Below are 15149 nucleotides of genomic sequence, written 5' to 3' on the forward strand. Positions count from 1 at the left end.
ATTAACTTAATTAATTTTTTTGTGACTCTTAATCACTGGCATAATTATCAGGGGTTTGTTATCATATCCATAAATAATGATTTTCTATAACGTTAACTTTTTGTATTTATCATTGGGGATAGTAATTTCTAGTATTAAAATTTATTTGTAATTATTTATTTTTCATAAATTTAGAATTCAATTGTTCATTATTATATGATAATTTGAAAAAATTAACTCAAAAATTATATTATAAATAATACAAATAACAAGTGTGGCTATTTTATAGAATTTAATTAGTCAATTTTAACAAGGTTGTCTGTATTAATTTGTCAGAGAATTGCAAGATAATTTATTTTAATGCTTCATTTCATTGTCCAATTAGTCGAAAACAGTGTGATCAGGTTTTTTGACCAGAGTATCATATGCCGTTTCATAATATAACTTTTACAATTAGTTGATATAAATATATTATACCTATAAGAGGAACAACGTTCTTATTTCCAAAATTCATAATCGAGATTAATAAAAGTAAAAATAATAATTAAATTGTAAAATTATAAAGTTAATTAGATCGAACTCCTATATTTTTGATATAATTTTGTTGCAATTTTTCTTAATAGTCTATTCATTTTAAGACTACGTAAAATCATATTTTTTATTATTTGTTTTTAATAAAAGAAATACTAAAATTTTTTTATATTTTATTTTAAAACAAACAATTTTTAGCACTTTTCTTACAAAAATGATTATTGAGTTATAAGTATTTTAATAGAGTAACGCGGGTGGGTCATATAGCTCATGCTGGTGTATATTTATAAGTTAAAAATATACTTCAGTACAAGTGTTCGTTACACTTTATAATGCAACTCCACTAGCATTACATACCCACTAATTCACTTATTCACATTTATATTTTAATACACTATATGTATTAAAATGCTTGTAACTCATTAATTACTCATTTTAAAATTTTTAACGACTCATTAATTATTTTTGCAAGAAAAGTGCTAAAAACTGGCAATTTTTAAATTTATCATCATTTTCAAAAATAAAATACTTATATTTTTTTTTATATGAGATGCATAAAAAAAATATGCTTTTAACGTAGTCGTAGAATGCATAACTTATTAGTGTAATAAAAATATCCGCGTTGGTCTTTTTCTAAAAATCAGAGAAAATACCTTTTCTAAATAGAGATGAGTATTTTTTGTACTGATAACATTCATATTAACAGGTCTTCCGGAGTCAACAAAATAATGCGTACTACGTATATGTGTACAGAGCTGAATGCAACAAAGAGGGTTTGGGGATTCTCTAGTTAGAAGAAAAAACTGCCCCATTGGAGTCAAGAAGTATACAAAAACATATATATATATAAATGGGTGTGTGTGCGAGGGTGTGAGTGTATGTGTCGAATATTATTTCGTATGGTTTTACCCTTAGTTGTGTTTTTTTCTATACACGGACCCCAGCGTACTCACTAATAACGAACCCTAAATCGTATTACTGTTTTTTCTTCCACTTGATGTTGATATTTTTTTGTAAACAAGTCTGAGAGGTTTTTTTTACTTTTTCTGTTATTTATACTAATAATATTTAATTGTTCATATATTTGAAATTAAATATAAATCTTAAAAAAATGATTATAAGAAGCAGTTTTTTTCGTTGTATCTTCATACCAATCACATCAATTTATGTATTTTTTCTTTTATTACGAGAAAGTTATTTTACAACAAACAACTTATACTTAGTAAATGTGCACAAGGAATCAATTAAGCACAAAGGTTTTCCGCTTTCTTCTGTACTGAAAACATGATTTATTGTATACCACTATTAAAATTTCTTAGTGGTCACTCAGCCGAGAACCAACAGCAGCAGGTGTAACTTAACACGTGAGCTTTTCAGCAACTAATGTGTGTTCACTGTGTCATATCACGTATCATATTTTTTACTTTTAATTTTCAATAAATAAATATAATTTTAGACTGTATAACACATTTTCTTTATAACACATTATTTTTAATACTACTTAGAAAGATAAATTTTAAGTTTTATAATATCTTGTTAATAGACTATGAAAAAAATAATAGATCTTATAATCAATTTAATGGGCATAATTTTAGAATTGTAAGGAAGTAGCAATAAAATATTCCAAAAATTTCATAATTAATTGAAGAGTGAATGTGTCAAACGTTCTATATGCCAAAAACATATTTGTTCAGAAAACACAAAAAACAATTGTAACATGGGCATGTCTCACATATCGAACACCATCTATGAATGCAATTTTGTACAAGTAAAAAATTTAATTGACATTTGAAACACATACAAGATTGTGGCCTTTGGCACATAGAACATAAATCAGAAATAAAAAAAATTTTCACTTTTTGGCACATAGAACGTTTGACACATTCACTCTTCAATTATTATTTATTATTATAAAAATGTTAATAGTAAAGGCAGAGTAATAAAACTTTTAGACTAGGGAACAGAGGTTTATCCAAAGGATCTAGTGGACCTTAATCAAAGAACAGCGGTATTGATGAGGATGTAAGACGCAGGATTAATTGCAGGGGTGTGAAATGCAGAGAAGCGTCTGGTATGTTATGCGATAAAAGAATTCCAATGAGGCAAAAAGGTTAGTTCTATAAGACTGTAGTGAAACCAGCTATGACATATGGTTCAGAGTGTTGGGCGCTTGACAAGAGAATAGAGCAGAGAATGAGTGTAGTAGAGATGAGAATGCTTAGATGGATGAGTGAAGTGACTAGAGAAGATAGGATAAGAAACGAACATATAAAAAGGAGTATAGGCGTATAGCGTCAACCGTGGATAAGATGAGAGAAAACAGACTTATTTTGGTCGTGTTATGAGGAGAGAGGAATCAGAAGTTGTATGAACAATTATGAAAATGAATGTTGCGGGAAAAGAGGTAGTACGAGACCAAAAAAGAGATAAAGGGATGTTATTGAATGCGATATGAGAACGGCTGATGTGTACTACGTAGATGATGTAGGAGATCGTGTCAAGTGGAAGATTAGGATAAGGGTGGCCGACCCTAAATAGTTGTGATAAAAGCGAGATAAAAGAAGAAGATGATGATGCGCAACGTCACATTTCTATTGTCTTTTTTCGCATAACACGACACGTTTTTTAAATGAGATTATCGCAGTATTGAATATTCATTTTGATAGCAAACTTAGCCGTTAAAATATTTATTACATGGTTAAAGTCATGGTAAAAATTATTCACTATTAAAATTAAAATAACATAATTTTAAACATTTATTTTATAATTTATGTAGTTCAATATACTTATTTTTATTTACAATTTAAGTATAGCACATAATTATTCAAAAAATTGGATATATAATTTTCCACAAAGTATTGTCATATGTTTCATTTATTTTAGTATAAATCCGGTTTGCGGAATAAATAATATTTTTTTAACTATTATTCTAAGCTATCTTTTTTATTTAAATAAAATCATATTAAATTGTATTTTCAGGAAAATGTCTGAATAAAATAAAAAAAAAAAATTTAATTTTCTCATTTGATACATGCTGTACAAACATCAGAAATTTAAATTTGTATATACATCTTTAACAAACAAATAAAATTTAATAAAAATAAAAAATAAATAAATTATTAAAAAACCATTTGGTTAGCATTAACCGCTAACGAATTTTAATGATTGCATTTGTTATTATTGAGTTAGAGTTTTCTATATTTAATCTTTATACTTGGGGTAATATTATTGTGTGCCATTGTAAAATAACTGTTCCTACCTTCTTTTTACTAAAAATTAAAATAAAAATCTAATTTTAATTATTTTATAATAAATTAATCATATTTTTTCTACGTTATAAAGTAAAATGGATGGGAAATGTTATATTAATCACCCTATCTTTTAAAATATGTATTTAAAGTATACGTCTCTCTGAAAGACTTTCTAATAATAAAAAAGAAAATAGGCTTGTCTCTTTAATTTTAACTAAATATATCATGTATTTTTATCAAAATAACATTTAATTATTTATTTAAACAAAATAAAAATTTTAAGTGATAATAAAAAAAATGCCATAACAGTTTTTATATGTCTAGACACAATTATAGTCAATAAAAACCACCATTTTTATCCAAATTTTACAAATGAGATTATGAAGTAATTTAATAAATTTAATGATAAGTTATAATTTTAAGAACACAATGCATTATACTTTATCTATTCCTATAAAACTTATGACTTTTTTTTTATTATTTTTTTAGGTAATTTTACTATAAGCAACAATGTACTTAAGTTTTTGTATAATAATCCACAATTAAATATAAAATATTACACTATTTTAAAACATGGACAATTTTTTGAATTTGTTAAAGGACACTGATTCATTTATTATGGAGTAGTAAAAAAAAGGTCAGTAATTTTTTACTTCAGACCAAATAGAATCGGGCCAATTTTTAATATTAACACGTTGATGGACAGTTAATGACATGGTATTTTACAAACACTGGTTTTATGAGATGCATGGGATCAGAATAACTTCCTCCTTCATAAAAAATCAGTGAAAATATTACTGCTATATCAGTAATGACATTTTTAGAATAGACAAATTTTAATATTACTGCTATAACAGTAATATATGATTTTGTATGATTTATAATAATGAGTTGAAAAAAAAAATTATTTGGGAAAATTTAAAATCAAAATAATACTTACGCTTACGCTTAGTTTTTAATTTATCATGTTCACATTTATTTTTAAAAATAAATTTCAAAAACATAAATACTTAAATTTACAATTGTTTAAACAGGCGGCCTGTATAGTTCGATCGGTAATGTGTTGTGCTTCGGTACGCAGGTATCGAGGTTCGACTTCATCGCCCAGATGTACAGGTTTTCCCGTCCTCTTAGACATAAAAAATAATAATACACACTTATCAGGACGTTAAATTGATAAAATTGAATAAAAATTGAAAAAAAATTACTATAAGCAGCAGTTTCTCTCATTGTACCTTCATCCCATTCACATCCATTTTTATAAATATATTTTAGCTTTGATGTAAAGCCGAGATACTATTATTTTATTATGTGTTTATTATTTTTATTGATTTATTATTATTTGTGTTTGTCCGTCACTTTTTTATAACTATCTGTTGCTATTTTTTTCAATGATATGTCAAAAAATCATATCTAGTTATAGATATTATCCTCAAAAATTGAAAAAAATTCCTCGTTCCCGTAAATTGAGGAAATCCCTCAAAAAATTACAATTTTTAAAACTGGTAAATTTCAACAATTTTTAAACTTTTATTTTTAATTTTACCATAACTCTTTCAAAAATGTATACATATAAAAATAATTTTTTTTAATAAATATTTTAAATATTTCCCTTTCATTAGGTACATTGTTTTTAACCTTTTACCTGCCCACAAGGGGCAATTAAAAATAGCAAATTTTACATAAAAAGTTAAACTATTCCATTTAATTTTTGGAAATACTATATCTTTTAAGTATATATTAAAATAAATTTTATACTACATACTGTAAGCAATAAAAAAAATTGTCTGGACTACAACACGTCTATGTGAAAAAAGCCGCTGTAAATAAAAAATTAACTATTTTTGTATTAAAATTCTAGCTTTTAGATTTTAGAATTATTAATTTTTATTATATATTATTGAAATAGTATTAATTTCTAATCATAATGATAATATATGAGTTTTATTTTAATAGCCTCACATATAAATGTAATAAATAAAATTTTAAATATTAGTTATACTTATTTTTTTTTTAAATAAAAAGTTTTTTTATTCAAATAACTTTATAAAATTTACATCTATACAAAATATATGCACAACCGTAAATGGGTTAACAATAGTGAAAAAAATTAGTTATACTTATCTTCATAAGATTTTTTTAGTTTTAGTAATATTAGTTTTAGTTGGTCCAAATGAATTTTATAAATTAATTATGCCCCAACTAACTATTTTTAAATTCAGCTTTAATTATTTAAGTATACGTAAACAGAATCTAAAATCGAAAATTGAAATTATTTATTTAATATAATTAATTTTACTTTGAGTTCACTAAAATTTCTATTTGAAATCAAATTTATTATATGTTAAAAAATTCTGACAAACATTTTTACATCATTGGAAGGAAAAAAGTTATTTGATAATAATATAAGGGAAAAACATAATTTTTTTTATTTAAGAACATATACATAGTCAAAATATCCATAGATATTTTTTAAGTGCAAATTGTATTTTGATCCACAATCCCCTACAACTGTATAATTAACTACTTTATAATTGTTTATAATTTCTCCATAAATATTATAATATTAAATTATTGAGTATCAATTTCATAATAAATTTAATTACTATAATTAGTTATAGTAGTAAGGAAACAGATCGGTTATTACAAACAATGAGAACAAACGAAACCCGTTTCCTAACTTACTAAACATTCTCTCTCTCTATATATATATATATATATATATATATATGTCTGTATTATATTATATAAAATATTAAACTTGTAATCTGGACATAATTAGGGAAATAGCAGATAATGTTTCTTTTAGAATAATCCAACAATTCTTTCTAAAAATTAAACACTATCTAAAGATTTGCATTGAAGTGATTTTATAAAATTGATTTTTATCTCTATTAGATATCCACTATATACTTGTGGCAACATTGCCGCGACACCACTGTGTTGGGCTTTTTTTACACGCTCAGTCCATATTTTTCTTCTAGAGGTTTGTATTATAAATAGACGTTTATTACTATTTGAAATTAATATTTTTAATATAATTTTAATTTTAAATTAGCCACAAGTGATCAATTTTTATTATATAATTATTATTTAATTTTGTTTATTGTCTAAATGTCAACTTCAATACATTAGTGATTTTTTTTTGATCTATACTTTTATGTGTAAAAATTATTTAAGTTGATAATATTTATAGTTTGAATAATTACTTACTCAATTAATGTAATTTCACTGAACTTTCATTTTTTTTTTTTATAAAAAAATGTATAATTAACCAATACATTATTTTTACAATATCATTGTGTCAATGACAAAAAATATCGATAAAATGACAAATTAAAAAATTGATCATGGTATTTTAACATAAAATACAAAATAATAACAATGTTACGAAAGTAATTGTCCTTGAAAATAATATATCAAGTTTTAGTCAAAAACATTTTAAAAAATCAGTTTATCACTAGAGGTCGCTAGAATACATAAATAAAATATCGACTAATAAAGACTAACAGAGTAGTATTTAAAAGGATAACACCTAAGAACCCGTAAATATCCTTACTTTATAGCTTCGATGCAAAGCTGAGGAAATATTAATTTTACTATGACGTGTGTTTTTTTGTGTCTGTTATCATTATTTCTAAGCTCTCAGCGAACCAATTGCATTCAACGATATGTCAAACGATCACAAATTGTAACTAATCGAAGGCATTACCTTCAAAAATTGAAAATATTTTCCTAGTTCCCAGTAAAAGGAAGAAATAACTCAAAAAATTACACTTTTAATCATCGGTAAAATTTGACATTTTTAAAATTTTATATTCTTAAAATTGTTATAACTTTTTTAAAAACGGATGAATCAAATTAGTTTTTTTTTCTAGATAACTTCATTGATATCTATGATAGGTAGTAGTTTTAAAAATAAGTGGAAAAAATTTTTTCCTCTTAAAATACACAAAATTATTAATCAAATTAAAAAAAAAAATTGTTTGGCTTACTTAAGTGTTCGCAGAACTATATTTTTGAGCTTTTTATGGAATTTACGCAATCNTTATTAATCAAATTAAAAAAAAAAATTGTTTGGCTTACTTAAGTGTTCGTAGAACTATATTTTTGAGCTTTTTATGGAATTTACGCAATCAATTTTGGACTTTCAATTTTTTTTCCCAATTATTATTATTCGGCATTAAAAAACAAACAATTTAGATGTATTAAGTAAGAAATTTGGACAAAAATTGAATAAATAATGACATTTTATGTTTTTTTGTGTATTTTTGGTCAATTTTCTTAAAACGCGTTGAGCGACCTGTAAAATTTTTTTTTTAATCTCAAATTTTCATAAAATGTTTATTTATTGTATATAATACATTTATGGGTATCTCATAAACATTTCGAAGATCGATTTTTTTTGGGCCATATTAAATATATATTATTATTATATATATATATTATATTGAATTGAACCATTTCCGTAGTTAAATTACCTACTTGAATTTTTAGCAGAATACAAATTTTAAGTTTATTTGGATTGCAAGTTTCTTATTATCTATTTAAAATCTCAGGTTAAATTTTCAAAGTATTTTGTTTTTTTTTGTTTTTTATTGTTAAAAATATGACGGCTTAAAAATTATAATGCTGAAATGGTGTATTTTTATCAAATACAAATAAAAGAGTAAAATTACAAATTTATGAATTTGTTGATTATTTGAAATTCAATTATTAATGTCTATCTAAGAATACTAGAAAAAAAGTAATAAAAATTCAATAAAGAATTTTAAGCGTAACAGCTGCAATTTATGTATTGGACTTTTATTATTACTTACTATAGTAATGTTTTATACTCATATAAATTTATAATGCGTAATGTTGAGCACGTAGTTGATTATAAATTCTTTGTTTTAAAATATGTCCTTAAATTAATATTTTTTTAATATATTTTCCCATTTTTTATTGTACTAAATAAAAATTATCTATTTTATGAAAATAATCAATAGGGAAACCTTGGGGTTCCAACGGATCAAAATAGAAAATGGTTTATAGTGGCAGTTTATAAAATCGGTTTATCATTATTTTTCAGGAAGTAGCTGTGAAAAAAGGTGAACTAGGCTTTGAAAGCAGACATTTATCGCCAGTACTATAATATTTTATTTTATTGAAGTATTTCTAAAAGTTATAATAAATATTTTGGAGTATTTGATATCAATTTTTTTCAATGACTCGTAAAAATAATATTTGTTATTATGATATTCAATGTAGTTTATACAATTTATTCTTTGTTTTCTCAGTACATGATGACTGTGAAATAGCTATTTAATGTATTTGGATTTACTTTGATGTAAAATGATATTAAAAATGTAATAATAGCTGAGTTTGTTATATTATGGTTAATTTTTTTCGTTCGTGTAGTTTTTATGTGATGATTGAACTTCAAAACGATTTAAAAACTTTAGAAGATGATAATCCAAACTTTGTGACTTAACATTGTGGTAACGTTTGAGGTTGTTGGTACTTTATTTTATCTTCATAGCTTAAACTGAAGTATTGCCTTTTTCGAACCGTTTTCTATGTACAATTTTAGTTTTAGCTGTTTTACGAACCCCTGAAATAGTTTCAAACTTTATTTCGCAGTTATTAACAAAGCATCATTAATAATGTGTTTATTGATACCGGGCAAAAGGAATGTATCAATTGTACGTTTTCGGTTAGGCAATACCGGAAAGCTGCCCGAACGCGTCTACTGTACAACAAATCATCTTTTGACATCTGACTACTGTGATCTATGAATTTTGTGTAGCTGTACTTTATTTAATAAACTAGATTAATATTTAATCAATTGCTCGTGGTATTTTTTGTTACACTCGTAATACTCTAAAGTTATTTTTGTATCTGTCCATAAAAAATTCGCAACATCCACTGGAAGAATATTGCTGACCAATATGTGACAAGAACACGAGTTTAATTTAATAAAACTTATTGTTCTTAAAAATTGAAAAATTATTCTCAATTTTAGAATTTAAGAAAAATATTTCAAAACTAAGCAAGTAATAAGGCTAAATTACGATATTTTATTGCATTTAATAATGGCAGCAACTTTTTAAATAAAGCTCAGATATGAATCGAAATTAAGTAAAATTAAAACTATATTAAAAATATTATTAATTTAAAAAAACTAAAAAATATTAAAAATATTAAACTCAAAGCTACAAAAAAATTAATGAAAATTTGCGGATACGTATTTCGGAAACAATGTTACCATTATCAACGCTAAACACATACAGAGTGTTCAGTAAGTTAGGAAACAGTTAAATTGTTACAAACAATGAGTACAATAGAAATTCGTTTCCTTATTTACTGAACACCCTGTACTGACACCCCGACTAAAAAAAACTCCCTTATATACCCCTAGTGACCTTATCACCTAGTGACGTCATCACTAAGTATTATTATCANCCTTATATACCCCTAGTGACCTTATCACCTAGTGACGTCATCACTAAGTAATATTATCACATTTTGCCAGTTTACACAAGTTTAATAATGAATTTTTCAGTGGGCCAAGATCCCAATTAATTAAATTGTTTTTATTTTTAAACATTTCTATTGCTTCTCTGATATTAAGTTCTTTGTAATTATTTACGTTTTTAATTAGTTTTATGGTTTTAATGGAGTGATTATGTGTCAATAAATGTTCAGCCACTGGAGATTTCTCAACTTCTTGATTTTTAATATTTCTTAAGTGCTCTTTAAATCTGACCCCTATATTTCTTTTTGTTTGTCCTACGTAACATTTATTACAACTTTCACATTGTATTTTATAAATGCCTGATTTCCCCCTTCATCTACCTTATCTTTAGGGTTACCTAATAAATCTCTTAAATTATTACTTTTAGATGTTACCAAAATTCTTAAATATTATATTAATCGAAATCTTAATTTATTGATAATACTAGAAAGAAATATTTTTATTTTTATGTTTTTCGAAAATCTAGTTAAACACTAATATAATTTAAAAGTAAAAGAAAAATTTGAACGAAACAAATTTTTATTCTTAATAATTAATATCTAGGAAATATCCATAATAAGGTAAATATTATTGTAAATTATTGTTTAATGAAGAAAAATAACGTTTTATACAAAATATTTGGTAAAACCTCACTGAAAATGGAGTTGACCGTGATAGGATCATCGAATTTCATAATAGTTATATGAATCTAATTTACATTGAGGTACGGGGTTCGATTAGAATGACTTATTGAACTTTTAAAAAAAAATGTTTTCAAACATTTTATATTATTATTAGTATGAATACTATTTTTAATTAAAACTAGATCTTTACACATAAAAAAAAAATTACGCAAAACCGATATTTAAAGATTTTAAAATGTGCTAATTTTCATTTTACAAAAAAATATATTTTTGTAAACAACTTCTAAATTTCTATAAATGTCTTAAAGTATAACTCTCGAACTTCATAATCATTATAGTAAATTATATTTTAATCATCATTTAAATAGTTAGAATAATTAATTTAAAAAGTTTCAAAGTATTTTTTTTTGTTTATTAAAAATTAATTATAAACACTTGATTTGACACGCTAATTGTATGTTATTTATTTTAATGAGACTTTGAACTATGACAATAAAATATATAAATATATATATTTATTTGTTTATAAAGACCATTTAATTTAATTTTTAAATGAATTAATTTAGTGTTTACAAATAGCAAGAGAGCGCATTGACTAATGATCTATCTACACGAATAACAAGCACATTCCGAGTGATTTTTCAATCTCCACTTTCGTAGCAAGTTCTCGTTTGTCTCATTTAATATTGTCTCGCTCATGTTTTTGTTGCTTGAAATTTGTAATAAATTTGCTTTAAATTAACAATAATTTTATTATTAACATTAATGTAAAATTGTAATAGAATATTCTAAACATCTTATTTAGAGTTCTAAAGAAAAAAATTATAATGTTACGAATTTTGATGAAAAATAAAAAAAAATTATTTTGTTCTTCTAGTTGTTTCACGATATAATAACACTATGAGAGCATAACATTTTTTTCTAATAAAGACTTCGTGTTAGAAGCGGAGCTATAGAGAGCTATTGATTTTACTATAATTTGTTTTTTGTATCTATCTATAAAAATACTAAGCGGTCATTAAGCCAATTTTTCCAAGATGAAAAATCTCTATCAATTTTAAAAATTGAGAAAAATTACATACTCGTAAGAAAATACATATTTAGTATTCGTTTATTTTTAACTGCTATGACATTTTTAAAATACACGTCTATTTACTATATTTATATTGGTAATACTAAATACATTAAGCTATCTTATGGTATGTTTTTTATGTAAATCCAAGTTATAACCTATGTACAAAAAGATTTTGAACAAGGCTATCCAAGCAATTAAAATAGTTTTATTTTCAATTTTTGAACATTTCCGGGTTATCTGTCAACTTCTAACGTATATTAAATAAAAGTTTTTAGAGTGAAATTGTGACGTATTAAAAATTGACCTATTATTATTTAGACCTAACAAATTCTATAATTTATTGATCAACATCCATATTTAAGTGTAACTGCAAATCAAAACCACTGTTTGAATATTGAAGTTCAGTAATAACTTAATTACATTGTCCTCAGAATTTATTATCAAATTTCCCTTTCTTATCTTCTCTTGTTGTACAATAATTATCAATCGTTCATTACAAATTTCCTATCGTGTTAAGAGTTTGCTCATCTGGCCACTGCAGTACGTGTCACAATTCAACAATTCAAGTGTCGGTTAAATATGCGTACAGTGATGTTGGCGTTGTTCCACTTCTGGTTCAATGTTATTTGTTCATCGTCGTCAGGTCGTCTGGCCATTTTGTTTTAATGTTTTATTGTAATTAATTACTATCTCTCTCCAGCTACGTATGTATCTCGACGGTACGATTCTTTTTCAGACCCTGACAATCAAGCCATGGGTGAAGATTATTTGTTGGCTACGGCCTGTACACCATCATTTTGACTATAACCCGTTAGTAGTAATCTTTCCTGGCCTTTTTATTTCGTCCATTAATTTTTTCCTAAATCCGTGTGTTGTCACAAGGTTTATCTGAAACATGGATTTTGTTATAAATTATTAAATTTAAATTATTTTAGCATGATTATTGTACTTATCTTTTTCTGACACATTTTGTTCATTGGCGCACATTTTTTATTCTAAAATACCGTTGTTTTTATACATTAGTAATTTAACTATGTTATCATGTCGAGTGCAACATAGTTGCACATGTGCTTGCCCAATGAAGACGTGCTTTGCATTCCTACAGCTCTGTCTAAAAAGCCTACAACTCTATTGACCGATGTCAAATGTCTGTTTGAGCATTATTACAGTGATAATTATTTTATTTATCCAATAGTATTAATAATCATTAGTCTCCTTGGCCCAATTAAAAAAAGTCATTAGAGCAGCGTCAAATTTCATTTCTTTCTTAATATTTATTCTTAAATAAAATTTTGAATTTATCCTATAAATAGTTTATTAATTTGCAATATATTTAAATTATGACTTCAAATATGTCCTATAAAAGAAATTGTAATTTTTATTTTTAACTTTGAACATTGATAAATATTAATCTGATTTAACGGCATCATCATGTAATTGGGGTTTAATTATTTTATTTTATTTTAACATTAATTTATTATAATTTGACCAATTTTTATTACAATACAAAAAATAATAATCAACCATACTATTAGTCTACTGGTTTTTTATTCCTTTTCTCTTCGGGTTAAGGTACTAACTTAGTAAACAAATCACTACTACAATATTTATAAATATCTAACTTTGTTGGATTTCACAATTTTTTTTCGAAGAAAATGTTTTAAGACATTTCATAGTGGCATAAATATGAAATATCTGACCAAAATTTATTATCAGCGAGTGCTGATCCCTTAGGGAGATACCACTCATCTTCCACCCGTCGACACGTGCCAGTTAACAGATCATTAAGTATATATATGGTTACTTTTTAGCTTATATAAATTTTATTTTTTATTTTAGTAGGTATATATTAATTAAATTGAAAATCAAAGTAATTTAAAATATTAAAACTAGTACAAAATAGGGAAAAACTGATATTAAGCTACGATCAGCGTACTGCGTTGAAACTAATATGATCAAAGGAAACTATACTATCCTTTGATAAATGATTATTTAATATATTGAATAAGAACTTCAGGGGACGCCTTTGAAAGCTCTAGACTTACTTCGTTTCTACAATACATTATTAATATAGAGAATTTGTTTTATTTTTAACGTCAAAAACAAAAATTACAATCAATTTTACAGCAAACTATATTTCATAGTTAATTTAAAAAAAACTGGTGCTTTAATTCAATGATCTCAGCTATTTGCTTAAATTCTTTTATTCTTTGTATGAAATAAATAATTTAATAATTCTTATCATAAAATGACGTTTATAATTTCTAATTGCCGGAAAGCAAAGAAGTAATTACATTATTTTATGTGTTCCATAAAAAAATTTTAATTTGTTTATAATTTTTTATTGTTACAAGTTAAAATATTTTGATAGTAACCTCAACTAATATTTTCGTATTATTTATTTAACATAAAATAATCATTAAATACTACTTTACCTTAATAATTGATTATTTCAGTAAAATATCTATTATTTTACTAAGCTTTTTTGTCACGAAATTATAAAAAAAAAGAGAGGCCAAATAAGTGGGTTTGAATTTAATATATAATCTTTAATTTAAATTTATATTTGTCCGCTTGAAAAAATATTCTTCCTTATTTGTAAGCAATAGAATAAATAAATAATACTGTAATAATTTACATAACTATCGTCTTTCAACAAAAACCATCTTAACCAATTTTATTGTTTTTTCTCAGGTTACTAACATACGAATGTATGAAGTAATCTATAAATGTCTTTCTTCTCTTTTTAATTCAATTTTTGTTATAAAAATGCTAAAATGCTAAAATAAACAAGACATACATAAAAAGTGATTACTTTTTAGAAAACACAATATTAAAAAAAAAAAAGAAGTAAGTATGTAGTTTATAACTGTTGACATATACTATGTGATGTATACATAAATGAATATTTAATTTCGTATTGATATTAAATTGACAACACAAATTTTATTAAACGTTTAGGGTAAAGTTAATGCAACATGTGTCATATTATTCTGCATGGACGATGATGTTCAAAGTCAATGTAAACACGTTATATATATATATATATATATATCGAGGTGTGTTCAGACAGGCACGTAGCCAGAAAATGTTTATTGGAGGGGCCAACAATTTTGGGCCCTTGTATCATTTTCCATAATTTGTTTACCATGAATAGCTTGTGGGGGGGG

This window comes from Daktulosphaira vitifoliae, unplaced genomic scaffold (assembly GCF_025091365.1).
Source record: "Daktulosphaira vitifoliae isolate Bord-2020 unplaced genomic scaffold, ASM2509136v1 Scaffold_1, whole genome shotgun sequence".
NCBI lineage: Eukaryota > Metazoa > Arthropoda > Insecta > Hemiptera > Phylloxeridae > Daktulosphaira > Daktulosphaira vitifoliae.